The sequence below is a fragment of the Hemitrygon akajei genome, chromosome 21 (genome assembly GCF_048418815.1).
Source record: "Hemitrygon akajei chromosome 21, sHemAka1.3, whole genome shotgun sequence".
In the NCBI taxonomy this organism is placed as follows: Eukaryota; Metazoa; Chordata; class Chondrichthyes; order Myliobatiformes; family Dasyatidae; genus Hemitrygon; species Hemitrygon akajei.
In genome coordinates this window covers 23,783,577-23,796,807 of record NC_133144.1, presented here as the reverse complement: position 1 = coordinate 23,796,807, position 13,231 = coordinate 23,783,577, and the positions used below count along the sequence as shown (strand labels likewise).

At 41.3% G+C, this 13,231-nt stretch overlaps 1 protein-coding gene across 3 annotated transcripts in view; it reads left to right on the top strand.

The window, feature by feature from the left end:
* The first annotated feature begins 1,048 nt into the window (after positions 1–1,048).
* c21h15orf39 (chromosome 21 C15orf39 homolog) overlaps positions 1,049–13,231 on the top strand; it is a 76,417-nt gene continuing 64,234 nt past the window's right edge. For all 3 annotated transcript variants that reach the window (XM_073025027.1, XM_073025028.1, XM_073025030.1), the window contains exons 1-2: positions 1,049–1,400; positions 4,738–4,780. The gene's annotated coding sequence lies outside the window, so the exon portion shown is untranslated. The remainder of the gene's footprint in view (positions 1,401–4,737; positions 4,781–13,231) is intronic.

Genomic DNA, 13,231 nt, shown 5'->3' with positions numbered 1-13,231 from the left:
GTCACCTCCGATGCACTAGATGGATGCGATCAACAGTGAGAACCAACAACCAGAAAGGCGATTCTGCAGTGCTTCGTGGAGAGCTAAGGACACGACAAGGCACAGAAGCCATGATCATCACCTGCGACCAAAGAGGACCCCAGCGGTGTCAACAATTCGTACCACTGGACCTGGACTTCAGAGGTAGAGAGAGTGGAAATGCCCCACTGCATCGACTTTTCCACTTCAGGAAAAAACTCTCCCGCATAGGTTTCTTCGTGCCATCGAAGAACTGCGTAAATCTGCCGTCGTCGGATACGGCAGACAAACCAATCACTCCAGAAAGGTCTGACCCAAAATATCAATTTCCTACATTTTTTTCCCGTCCAGATGCTGTCTGCCCTTCTCAATTCCTCCAGCAGTTTGTTGCTGCAGATTCCAATATCTGATGGGCCGAGGATAGGTCGGTACATCGGGCGGCTTGGACATGCTGTGTCCGAACATGAACATGCCTGGCGTGCTGTGTGGCTCCAGTTCCGATGTATACACAGGGAGTAAAACTCCGCTTTAAGATGTTGATTTCAGTAAGCCAAAAGCCAAATATAAGCACGTGAAGCAAAGACTGGACTATTTGGCGAAGAAAAGGGAGAGCGTAAAAGCTGGAATCTGAAGAAACACGCAATCGGCTGGAGGAACTCAGCGGTTCGAGTCGAATCTATGGAGGGAAATGGACAGCCGACGATCAAGTTTCGGAGTCAGTTTCCCTCTACGGTTTGCACTTCGACCCGCTGGGTTCCTCCAGCACTTCCCGTGTTTTTAAGAAACATCCTCATTATTTGTGATATCTCGGTTCATTAACCTTCTTCATTTAAAAGTCAGAAACTTCGTAGCCATTTTGAGGGAGCGCTTTATCTTCTATTAGATTCCTTTACGTGCCCTTGGGCTCTGCAGTCTTTGCGGGATTGGTTCCGTGTGTTAGCTTGGCCGACCGCCCAGACTCGGTGAAATCATTGGCTATTTCATCATACTGCGTTTGTTTGCAAGTATAAAACGCACCGCAGAAGCCAGAAGTTAAACCAGATTTGCAAGGGAAATAAGTTTCTCAGCGCAGTGACTCAGTCTGTAGGACCCGGCTCACAATAACATTAAAAGAAGGAACCAATGCCTTGTTTTCCCACAGTACGGGTGAAGTTCGATCGTGAATTTTTACTTCGGGAAGCATCTCTCTCTGTGATCACAGCTAGTTCTGACTCTTGTAGTCTGTAGCGTGAACTTTTGTTTCTTCCGGACGCTTACATTCCTCAGCAAAGCGCGAGACCTACTAGATTCATTTTTCTAGTTTCTCTCATGTGGAGCGGATCACAGCACGATTCTTAAAAAATGAACCTGCTAACTTGTTTGCTGGATTTGCCTTTGGAAAGGTGGGTACAAGTTGGATTGCACCTATAGTGAGCACTTTTTTTCTTGTCGCCTTCGGAGTGCATTTGGGATTATTTACGCTGCCCAACTGCAAGCGAATCAAACACGGGTATATATATGATAAAACTAGCCCGCACTTTCCTACCCTACTCTTTTAATTGCCTCGACTATAAATTATCTGCTGAATCAGTTGTAAAGTTGCTACAATGTGATTTGAGGTACGTAATGAAGAAGGGAGAAGTCGTTAATCATATTATTTCTCCGTTCTGAAGCAAAAATGACCTCAATGGTGGTAAGATAAATTAGCGTAGCTCTAAATGACGACATACCCCAGACATCGGGCAGAAGATACAAAACCCTGAAAGCGGGTACCGCCAAGTTCAAGGACGGTTTTTGCCCAATTGTTCTAAGACTACTGAATGGTTCTCTGGTAGGGCAGGGGGACTGTTGCCTTCAGTCTAACTCGTTTTGATCTTGCACCTTATTGTCCACCTGCACTGCACTTTCTCTGTGGCTGTTACGATTTATTTTGCACTCTGTTATTGTTTCACCTTGTGTCCTAATGCATTGTGTAATGTATTGATCTGTATGAACAGTCTGTGAGATTGTTCACCTTATCATGGTGCATGTGACAATAATAAACCAGTTTATTTATTTATAAATACATATTTATTTATTGAGATACAGCGTGCAATAGGCCCTTTCAGCCCTTCAAGCTGTGCTGCTCAGCAACCTCTGATTTAACCCGAGCCTAATCACAGGACAATTTGCAAAGACCAGTTAACCTACCAACTGGTATGACTTTGGACTGTGGGAGGAAACCTGAGCACTCGGAGAAACCCAGGCGGTCACAGGGAGAACATACAAACTCCTTAGGGATGACGTTGGAATTGAACTCCAAACTCTGACAGCCTGAGCTGCAATTGTGTTGCACTAACCGCTACACTCCCATGGCACCCACGGTCATTGAGGACTGATCTGGTGAACGAACATAAAACAGTAAGTGATATTCTGCCAAGTCCGTGTCTTGTATACCCCGCGGAATCGAGAATTAGTCCGTTCCTTTGTGTGTTGAATCAAGTGTAAACTTTCTATGACTGGTGGGCATCAATTCAAACAGTTAGTGCTACAAGGAAATGAAGCAGCTATATCTGCACAGATGCTACCTCCACAGATGCTGCCTGGTCCACTGAGTAACTCCAGCAGTTCTTCTTCACTCCAGACTTCAGTCTCTGCAGCATTGTATGTCTCCAATGAAATCTCATTATTGTAAGTAGGACTTTGATCATAAACAAAGCATCTCTAGCATAATTTCAAAAGCTTTTAATCACCTTCTGAAACACGAAATTATTCAGCATTGTGAAATGAATCATAGAACAAGAATACATAAATTAGAATCACTTTATTGCCAGTATGTGAAACGTACCAGAATTGATTGTGGTTTGGTGCCAAGGACAATACCATAAGTGACAACACAATTGAAACCCATATTTTACAAGACAATAATGCAAACAACCATGAGTAATGCACAGTTGTGTGTGCAAACTTTAAAAATATGAACGTATGAACAAACTAAATAATTAAAAACAAAACAAGGAGAGCAGGAAAGACAACGAATGTCGTGCAGGAACGGTGAGGGTATTACACCTGAGTGAGTTTTATTGAGAAGCTGGATAGCTACAGGAAAGAGATGATGTGTAGTCCTGATGGTGCTGGACTTGTAGCTTTTCCTTGGTAATTTGGTGAATAGGTGATGCTAGGTTGTTATTTTCAGCTCTTTACTTGGCTCTTGCGATGAACCGGCCTTTTAATGTTGAAAGCTAACATTCAATGAACTCATCTGAGTAGACCACTCACTGCAACCCGGACTTGACGAAGGAGGAGGTGGTGTGAAACCAAACGGTGATGAAGGTGGTCACCACACTCTCAATAATGGCTGAGCAAAAGTTCATCAGGATACGCACTGAGATGTTAAATTTTCTCAACTGGCATAGGACCTGTGTTGGGCTTTCTTGGTGATGAACGTAACATGTTTGTCCCACTTCAATATATTGGTAATGGTAGCTCCAAGTTGCTATGAGCACACCATGCTGCTAGACGGTCTAGCTCTCTTTGACAGCATGTCACATCGTTATTAGAGATCTGTGAACTTTAGGACACTGATGGATGTGTCTGTGGAGGTAGAGTCATTTGTATAAAGTGAGAGCAGGAGGGGTGCAATAACACAGCCCTGAGGAGAGCCTGTGTTTATAGACATTGGATTGGACAAACTTCATATATCGCTTCCTTTCTGTCAGCAAATTCATAATCCACTGGTAGATCCTGAAGGGTATGGGTTGGCTTGCTGTGGAACAACTCCAGAGCAATAGTGTAGAAAGCTGAGCTAAAATCCACAAAACAAGATCCTCACATCAGTGTTGTGGGAGTCCAAATGTTGAAGAATCTAATGGAGGCACAAGTTAGCTACATCCTCCTCTGAGCAACCTGCTCTGTAAGCAAACTGAAGCGGGTCAAGAAGATGATCAGTAATGGACTGATCCAATAAAAACACAGTCATTATCTGATTACAATTTGAGTAGGCGTGGAGATTAGGACTGTCCATAAGAGAATGATGCCCTAGATTGCTCAGTGTTTGCTGATTTTTAAACTCCGAGATTGAACAACTTCAGACCAAAGGCTGATGTCACTGCATGTAGTCGGTGTTCATGTTTCACACTGCTATCTGCTGCACCACGGAAAGGCATAGTGGACATGTTAGCTAAGTTGAAGCAAATTAAACATCACAAAATGTTACATTAACTGTTTAAAAGATATGATTTCTGTTTAAGTATTGCCCAACCCTAACACTGAAACTGACAGTCGAATTTCTTCATGTATGAATTCTGCTGGAGATACTTAGAATTTTTAATTCTTTGAAAAAATTAAAGTGTTAACATATCTCTTTACACAAGACACCTTTGCTTACACTTCTTATAACATCTGAAATTGGTTTTACATTACTTTTCAACTAGGCTCACTGGCCACTTTATTAGGTACTTCCTGTATCTAATAAAGTGGCCACTGAGTGTAATTTTGTGGTCTGCTGCTGCTGTAGGCCATCACCTTCAAAATACACACTAATGTAACTTGTTGGACAGGAGTACTCCTGAAACAAATCAAACAGCCTTTTCATTCCTTTGTCATCTGCCTATAGAAAACCCATTGCAATGGTGTCAAAAGATAAACATGCTGATTATGCAAAGAATCTGACTTAAATATACTTAAATGCAAAAAAAATGCAAAAGAGGAAATCTTGCTGGTGTTAATTGTTCCTACTAAGTGACTTTGCTTCCTCTTCAGATTCCGAGTCAGGCAAGAAATAGCAGAACATTGACAATCCGTGGTAAGTCTGACTTTATACTTCAAAGTTATGCAGTGTTAGCAATTCTGTTGCATGCTGGTAGAAATACCTATGAAAATAATTAACAGTTAACGTAATTGCATTAAAAACAATTACAATGGAACAATCACAGGATAAAAGGCTAACAAACTTAATTTATAAAGGCAGAGTGCACTAATCTGATGTTGCATTCAATGACAATAGTGTCACCTACAGGATGATCACTACCATAGACAAAATCTTTATTACTTTTACTTGTGTTTTTGCCCTCAGCGATGTTAAGTATTTATACCTTACCTTCATGGAAACCATCTGAAATCGCCATGGGAACACTAGAAATGATATACAGCACAGTAACAGGCCATTTGGCCACCTTAGTTCATCTGAGCCTTTATCCCTGAATAGACGGTCATAGAACAGAGAACGTCCATTTGGTACATCAGCTCTATCTAATCCAAGTATATAAAATCTCTTTCTACTCCAGGGAAAAAATTCCCAGCTTCTCTATTCTATCCATATTAACTAAAGATCCTCACCCCTGGACTTGTTTTGTTAAATCTCCTTCCAAAGCACTCATATCTTTCCTAAAGAGTAGAATCCCAAACTGCACATTATACTCAAGTTGGTCTGAACTGTTATTTTTCAATCATTCCCTTTCCTTGTTGTATTCTGTCCAGTTTCCCATTTGCTTTTTGAATTAATACTCGACCAGCCTTTCCACTATCCACATAAACTATCGGATCCCTCTCCGTGTGCACCCCTTTTCTAGCTGTGACTGCATGGTGATGTAGTGTTTGGCACAACACTTTTCAGTAGCAGCGACCCAGGTTCATTTCCTCCCTCTGCCTGTAAGGAGCTTGTAGGTTCTCCCTGTGACCGCATGGGTTTTCTCCAGGTCCTCCAGTTTCTCCCCACATTCCAAAGACATACCGGTTGGTAGATTCTTGTTAGATACCGGTTGGTCATTGTAAATTGTCCTGTGCTTAGTCTAGGAAAGAATTGGGGGATTGTTGGGTAGCATGGTTCAAAGGGCCGTAAGGACCTATTCTGTGCTCTACATCAATAAATAAATAAATTGCCTCTTCTCACTCTTCCTACCAAAATATATTTCTTTATTATTTCAAAGTTTCATATTACATCTGTCACCCCTTCATTCATTCCACTAGGAAGTACTGCTGCTCAGGAGTTCACCTCACCAAGTTTTGTGCAATCTGCATATTCAGAACTTTCAACCGGTACACTCAGATCCAAATGATTCATATTTACATATTAAGAAAAGCAGTAGATTGAGTAACCATGCCCAGGGAGCTGCACTGTCCACTTCCCTCCATTCTGAAAAACAACATTATGCTACTCCCTTGTGGAAATACAGCCCCAGTTATTTTATGAGGTTAGGTCTTGATGACAAGTCTACCATATGGTGCCTTATCAAACTTTGAAATCCATATACACCACATCAACCTCATTGGCTTGCTCTTCTCTTACATACCTTTTCCTGTTCACATTGAAGTAGATATTTTTAGACTTCTTATTACGCTTGTTCTCAGAATTTACTAATGGTCTCTCTTTGCTGCTCTGTAAGGGGCTTTGCCCTCACTAATGAGGGTGCCCTTTATTCAGGACAGCAGATGCTGGAATCGGAAACAAAAGCAGATATGCTCGAAGAACTTAATCAGTCAAGCAGACTCTGTACAAGGGAAAACCAGTTAATATTCTGGGTTGGGGACCCTTCCCCGAACTGAAAGAAGAGTCATGGGGTGTCAATGTTCAAAGCAGAGTGGGCTGGGGGTGGCAGATATAGTGAGGTCTAATTTCCAAAGGTGGTATCTTTCTATAGTCTTTTGTTTTATACCTCACTTCTTCCTCAGCCCTGCTTTGAAAACTGACACCTTTCCACACTTCCCTAATTCTAAGAAAAGATCACTGACCCAACTGGTTTCTCATTTCAAAGTTCCTTCTCGCGTTCTTCTAGCATGTCTGCATTTGCTGCTAATTTCTGTTTTCCTTGGTACTTTTCCATGTAACACTGGCTTTAATTTCCCAACTCTTCTCCCACATGGAATGCACCCAGCGTATAGCTGAATTGTTAGATTATAGCTGAACCCCCTTTAAAGCTTCTAACTGTTGAGTGTTTGCTTGTTCTTTTCCCTGTACCATACTTGTTTTTATTCTATTGATATTGGTCATTCTCCAATATACAATTCTTCCCTTGAAATGTAGCTATTCTAAATTGTACGATAATATGATCACTGCTTCCTGGATGCTTCCCCACTGAATCTTGCTCCATTTTCTTCTAGCTAATTATCCAGAATGAATTTCAACAATGTCACCTTCCCTATTGTACTAGAAACATCCTGATAATGAAAATCTTCCTAAAGACACTTGAAGTGAAGAATTCCTCACTTTTTTTCCCCTTATCATCGTCCGATCTTTCTTTATCTGAATTTAAACCAGTCGGTGTAACCAACAAAATTTGGTACCAGATCATATAAGGTGATAGGAAGGTAAATAATTAACAGCTAAGGCACTCCTTCTTTAACAAGAGTTCTGAATGAAGAGAAGGGGAAAGTGGCAAATTAAGATTAGGAGTAACAAAGGAAGCAGTTATGTAGAAGGGAGGGGCTCAACAAAAATCGAAGACAAGTATGAGAACTTTTACATTGGGTCTTTATTCAGCTGGGGTTAATGGGTGAATTGGATTACATTAGATACGGCAAAGAAACAAAATCTTGGACAATTTCAAACTTATGGAGGGCAAAACAAACGATGTTTGACAAAAACGTCTTGCAATGAAGTACAAAGAGGGCATTGTTGAGGATTTCAGAAAATGAATTAAAACATGGTTAAAATTAGATTGTGTTATGGTGATGGGAAAAGAAGGTTCCTACTCCTGATAATCTCACTTTGTTGGAAATCACCACCGCACTGATGGCAGCACCTATCTTCATTATGTTGTAAGCAATGTAGCATGCAAACATACATGTGGAAATCCAGGACCTACAGTCAGTAATACCATGCTCCTCAACTGAGCACCGTTGTTGGGAATTTGCTGATGCAATCAATGCTGAATTACCTGATAAGTCATGAATATTAACTTTATGCAAATTAGTCCTACTCAAGACAAGTGATCTGAAATGATGAGCCTTATTGAACAATGGTTTATACAATTTTGAATAATACCCTTTGGTTACTGTTGAACATCACCATCTCTAAACATCTAACTTTTTAAATTTTGCATCTGATTTCCTAAGAAAACCCATTAAAACTGGTTAATAATTCAGTTTATTTAAGCTTTGGTGTTTTCATCATCAGAGATGGAGAGGGTCACCAACTTTAAATTCATCGGTGTTATTATTTCGGAAGACTTCCTGGGCCCAGCGCGTAAATGAAATTATGAAGAAAGCACGGCAACGCCTCTACCTCCTTAGGAGTTTGTAGAGATTCGGAATGACATCTAAAGTTTTGACGAACTTCCTTAGATGTGTGGTGGAGAGTATATTGACTAGCTGCAATACAGCCTGGTATGGAAACACCAATGCCCTTAAATGGAAGATCTTATAAAATGTAGTGGATATGGCCCAGTCCATCACAGGTAAAAACCTCCCAACCTTTGAGCACATCTACATGAAACGCTGTCACAGGAAAGCAGCACTCATCATTGGGGACCCTCACTACCCGGAACATGCTCTCTTGTCGTTGCTGCCAACAGGAAAAAGATAGAGGAGCCTCAGGACTCACACCACCAGATTCAGGAACTGTTACTACCCCTAGACCATTAGGCTCCTGAATCAAGGGGGATAACTACACTCAACTTCACTTGCCCAGTCATTGAAATGTTCCCACAACCAATGGATTTACTTTCAAAAACTTGTCTTCTCATATTCTCGATATTTATTTCTGACTTATTTATAATTATGATCTCTTTCATTTTGTATATACACAGTTTGTTGTTTTCCATACTCTGGTGAAACGCCCAAGTTGGACTACCTTCACTGATTCTGTTATGGTTATTATCCTAAAGATTTACTGTGAATGCCTGCAAGAAAATGAATCTCAGGGTTGTTCATAGTGACATATATGTACTTAGATTAAAAAAATTACTCTGAACTTTGAACTTTTTCAGCTTCTACAGTACCTTGCTCCATGTATAATCTTGCAATCGGAAAAAGTGTTTAAATAATTATTTAAAATTTGGCTTCTTTCTTTGCTCTCTGATGATTCTTTACTTTGATTGGCTGCTCAGCCAACTTGATGTCATCACTGTATCTGGGTGCCACAGCTTTTAGTCGTAGTATAAGGAAGTCAGTAGTACAAAAAAATTCTCCAAACCTCACTGTGTCTCTCTGCGCAGGTGTCTCAGATGTCAGATAAGAGGCATATCTTTTTCCCAGCCAGAAAACCTAGCCCAATACTTATATCAAGAGCGGCTTAAGCACTTTGATTTGTTCCCCACTGGTTAGGAAAGGGAAAATTATCTAAGGCGAATTAACAAAATGCTAGAGGAACTCAGCAGGTTAGGCAGCATGAAGGAGAATACAACAAATCAGTAGTTTTGGGCTGAAACCCTTCATCAGTCTGATGAACCAAGGTTAATGCTTCCAATAAAAAGTTAAGTTCAAAGTACATTTATTATCGAAGTATGTATACTATATACAGCTTTGAGCTTTGTCTCCTTACAGGTAGCCGCAAAACAAAGAAACACAATAGAATGCATTAAAAAAGACCATCAAACCCCCAATGTGCAAAAAAAAAAGAACAAATTGTGAAAATAATAAGAAGTAAGCAAATAACATTCAGAACTAAAGTTTACAAAGGTGAGCCCACAGCCACAAAGCTAGTCAACACTGCAGCTGTTCCAGGAGCCTATTAGTCGCAGACCACAGCCTCAGTTCAGTGCGGAAATGAGTAAACCTCAACAAGCAGAGAGCTGAACACCAGCTCAACCTTCACTTCTGGCCCTGACACCCTGACCTTTTCAATCTGGCCCAGCACTTAAATTGGCCAAACATCGGGTTGTTCCTCATTCTCAAACCCGGGGCCTGATGCTGTGATACACTCTCGTGCCCGGGCCCTGCCGCCTCAATGCAGCCCGTACCCAACCTTTCCAAACTGGCCCAGCATTTTAATCATTCAAACATCGGCTTGTTCCTCGCTCTCGAGTCCAGGCCCTACTGCCTCGACTCTACCTTGCCTCGGTTCTGCTGCTTCGAACCTGCTCCAAATACTGTATACCCCAGTAATGGCCAAACATTGGTCCATTCCTTACTCTCGGGCCTGACCCCACCTCCTCGATTCAGCCTGTGCATGCCATGCCACAACCATTCTGCACCTTTGAGGCTTTCGTTCAAACTGCAAAAAATGCCAGGTCATTTAGGCAGTTCAACGGCAAAGCTCTGAAAGAAAAGTTTGGCTGTAGTAATATTTTTCCAGAAAAAGTGCGATTAACAGAGAATTTAGTAGTTTTATTTGCTACCACCAAGACATTGCTGTGTTTCATCAGCACCATCTTTAACCGGATTAGCCTCCAGCAACAAATACCGAGAATCTCTCTTTAAGATAGAGTAGCTAAATCAATCATGTGCTGACACACAACAAAAATATTTTCATCTGCATGCATCAGTACAAATCATTTCATCACATCAGTTCCTCATTATAGTTTCTAAAGCCATCTTTGTCTTTTCTACTTCTAAACTCATCCTTCTTGCCAAACCTCCTAACCTTTGGTGCGTTGCTCTGTTCCCTGGAATATCTTCCATGCATTCGCAAGCTTGCAAGCGGGGAGCTTGAGGAAAATGAGAAAAAAAAAGTAATGGAACAATATTGCAGAAGTATAAGAACAAAGTTGATCAAGTGAATTATTTCTAGAGACTGCCTACAGTATTTCATTTTTCAGTTCACTCGTTGCTATTTAAGGTTTTAAATACAAATGTACATTTACGATCATTACTATGTCATGGAAGATGAGTCACAGCACAACCAGTGTTGTTTATTCTGAGTACCCCAACATGGAGACCTGCTTGTAGGCAACATGAGAGCGCCTCTCAGACAGGCAAGTATATTTATTACAAGGTAACTGCTGTAATTCCAGGGCTGTTGACTGAAGACACAGTGTTGAATTCTTCATTCGGGTTCGGGAACTTAAATGTGTGATTAAACTTATAATCAGCAGCTAGTATCAGTGATGGTAACCACAAAAATAGTGGATTACAGTCATAGAGTCAAACAGCATGAAAACAGGCCTTTCAGCCCAAATTGTCCATGCTGAACAAGATTCCCATCTAAGCTAGTCCTTTAGGCCTGCATTTGGCCCCATGTCCTACTACACCTTTCCTATCAGGTACTAGTCCAAGTGGTTTTTACATGTTGTTAATGTACCTGTCTCAACCACTTCTGAAAGTGCATTCCATATGTCTGCCTGCAGGGTGAAAATGGCAATCACACAAAATGCTGAAAGAACTCAGCAGGTCAGGTAGCATCCATGGAAAGGAATGAACAGTCGATGTTTCAGGCTGAGACCCTTCTCTATTGAAATGAGGTTGGTCATGGGTCAAATGAATTCCTGCCTCAGAAAGGACCTGGACCTATTGCAATTTGCCTCTCGCCACAATAGGTCAATGGCAGATGCAATCTCAATGGCTCTTCACGGGCTCAGATCACCTGGACAACACAAACACCTAGGTCAGGATGCTGTTCATCGACTATAGCTCAGCATTTAACACCATCATTCCCACAGTCCTGATATGAGAAGCTACAGAACCGAAGCCTCTGTACCCTCCTCTGTAACTGGATCCTTGGCTTCCCAACCAGAAGTCCACAATCTCTGTAGGTTGGTACTAACATCTCCTCTACACTGACAATCAACACTTGCACATCACAGGATGTGTGCTTAGCCCACTGTTCTATTCTCTCCATACTCATGGCTGTGGGGCAAGGTACAGCTCAAATGCTACCTATAAATTTGCTGACGATGCAACTATTGTGGGTAGAATCTCAGATGGAGATGAGAGGGTGTACATGAGTGAGATATACCAGCTAGTTGAGTGGTGTCACAGCAACAACCTCGCACTCAGTGCGAGGTAAGATGGAAGAGCTGATTGTGGACATCAGGAAGGGTAAGGAGGGAAATCAAACCAATCCTCATAGAGGGATCAGAAGTGGAGAGAGTGAGCAATTTCAGGTTCCCGGGTGTCAATATCTCTGAGGATCTAATCTGGTCCCAAAATATTGATGCCGCTGTCTATATTTTATTAGGAGTTTGAAGAGATTTGGTTTGTCATCTAAAACACCCAAAAACCTCTATAGATGTACCATGGACAGCATTCTGACAGGCTGTATCACTGTCTGGTATGGTGGTGGGGGGGGGGGGGGGGGGGCGCTTCTGCATAGGACCAAAAGTTGTAAAATTATTCAGCTCTATCTTGAGTACTCGCCTCCATAGTATCTAAGACATCTTGAAGGAGCGGTGCTTCAGAAAGGCTGCATCCTTTATTAAGGACCTCCATCACACAGGACATGCCATCTTCTCATTGTTACCATTAGGAAAGAGGTACAGAACCCTAAAGGCATACATTCAATGATTCAGGAACAGATTTTTCCCCTCTGCCATATGATTCCTAAATGGACATTGAACCCATGAACCCAACTTCTCCTTTTTTCATATATATAATTCCTGTTTTGCACTATTTAAAATCTAACTTTAATATACATATATATACTTATATTGATCTACTTATTTTTCCTTCTATGTTATCAGGTATTGAATTGTACTGCTGCTGCTCAGTTAACAAATTTCAAAACACATGCTCATGTTAATAAATCTGATTCTGAATACACCATTAACGTTTCAGACCCAGACTCTTCCCAATGGAAATGAATTTTCAGTCTACGTTTTAGGCCGAGACCCTTCACTATGAAATGAATAAGCAGTCGATGTTCAAGGCCAGGATCCTTCTACCTATAAATCATCATCTTTAAAATGCTGGAGGAACTCAGCAGGTCAGGCAGCATCTAGTGGAATAAACAGTTGACATTTCAAGCAGAGACCCTTCAAGTCCTGACCTTTTGAGTTCCTCCAGCATTTGTGTGCATTACTCAGGACTTACACCTGCTTATTCCTTGTAAGTTCATTGCTGGGAATCTCAAAGTAGTTTACAGTTCATTTGATCTTTGGAAGTGGAGGTCAAAGTGATGATATCAGAACACTTCTTTGCACTAATAAGAACTTAACTAGGCATGTTGATTGACTGACAGGTATTAGCAGGCACGTTGGGCACAATGCCATTTTCCTACTTTGAACTACCTTTGTGGGACTTGTTACAAGAGTGATCAGATAGTTGAGTCAATCCTCTAGATAGCAGGATACCAGATAAACAGGAGTCAAGACATATTTGAATCTGAAGCAGTCCCAGGACAGGCTGCTGAGCGTCCAGTGGACTTTTGGACAATGGGCCTTTG